Genomic DNA, 1454 nt, shown 5'->3' on the forward strand with positions numbered 1-1454 from the left:
ATTAAAAGGACTGTTTGTATTACACTCTTATTGTGCAGTATTATTACATACATAGCTTTCCACCCAAAACTCTATTGCCGGATATTTACTGGGGCATGACACTGGATGTGAATTTTATGTGAGGTTAAAGAAAGAAAACTTTCAAATGCTCTACTGACTCATAGATTTTGTAGGTATCTTTTGTATACACACCTCGAAGTAGCACACCGTTTCTTAAAAAATAAACACATACCAGATCTTCTGTTCATCTGAAGCTGACTTCTCAGCTTTTACCTCTGACTTATGTGGGGTTTTAGCCAAAGTAGCAAGAAGCTACTGCATGTGAAGCCCTGTTCTGAAATAGGCACTGTACTTTGTCATATTCGTGTTGGCACTGTTTAACACGCGGTATCTTTTGTTTCAGGTTTGTAACAGTGTGTTTAACAGCTGGGACCAATTTAAAGATCACTTGGTAATACACACCGGTGACAAACCCAACCACTGTACCTTATGTGATCTGTGGTTCATGCAAGGCAGTGAGCTCACAAGGCACCTCAAAGACATGCACAATATTGCAGAAACAATAGTGACAGAGGAGGTTCTTCCAGTGGAAGCTGAACCAGTAACATCAATGACTATAATAGAACAAGTGGAGCAAGTCCATGTCCTACCAGTAATTCAGGTACAGGTGGATCCTGCACAGGTAACTGTGGAACAGATGCACCAGGATCTCATACAGGACAGCCAAGTAAAAGGCACGCAGATAGATGAACTGCAAGAACAGGTGCAAATCAGTTACTTGGAAGTTGAACACATTCAGACTGAACAAGGTGCTGAAGTTCATGTGGAGCAGTTACATGTTGAGCATGTAAATCAGATACAGATGGAAGAAGTACAGGCAGAACTTATAGATGGGACAGACCTTGAACAAGTGGAATATGAAACTGTTGAGCAAGGAGAAGCAGAAGAAAAGAAAGCTAATCAAGTAGATGATGCAGATAAGGAAGATCATGAACAAGCCGAAGACTTAAAAACTCAACAGTTAGTGGACACACAGAATGAAAAGCTCGATGACTAGGACAAGGAAGCACACTGTTCGGGATTACGAATGGCATGCCAAATTATTTTTGTTAAAATTTAAATTGGTTTTTAAACTGACAGTGGTCACATTTCCAAAATGCTGTCCTTAGGAAGCTGGACAAGTGGACCAAAATTAGCTTTCTTCATATACAACTAAACTTATCTGATATGTGAAAAATAACTTTCCCATTCATGTGATACCATGGAACAGAACCTGTCACAGACATGGACAGCTTTGTGGGGATTTTAATAATGAGTAGCTTGTATCATTGTTACATTGTCCCTGGGTATAGGTAAGAGTAACTTCACTTCTTTTCCTCTTGCAGTAGAAGCAGGCTTGTTAGAGATTTGCAGGGTGTCTGTGGGAGAAGAATTAGTAAAACCTGGTGAGTTCT

General features: G+C 40.0%; 1 pseudogene; it reads left to right on the forward strand.

Moving 5' to 3' along the window:
• The first annotated feature begins 403 nt into the window (after window positions 1-403).
• Window positions 404-1057, forward strand: LOC103774052 (annotated as a pseudogene).
• The last annotated feature ends 397 nt before the right edge of the window (window positions 1058-1454 follow it).

This window comes from Merops nubicus, unplaced genomic scaffold, assembly GCF_000691845.1.
Source record: "Merops nubicus isolate BGI_N331 unplaced genomic scaffold, ASM69184v1 scaffold28435, whole genome shotgun sequence".
NCBI classification, from domain to species: domain Eukaryota; kingdom Metazoa; phylum Chordata; class Aves; order Coraciiformes; family Meropidae; genus Merops; species Merops nubicus.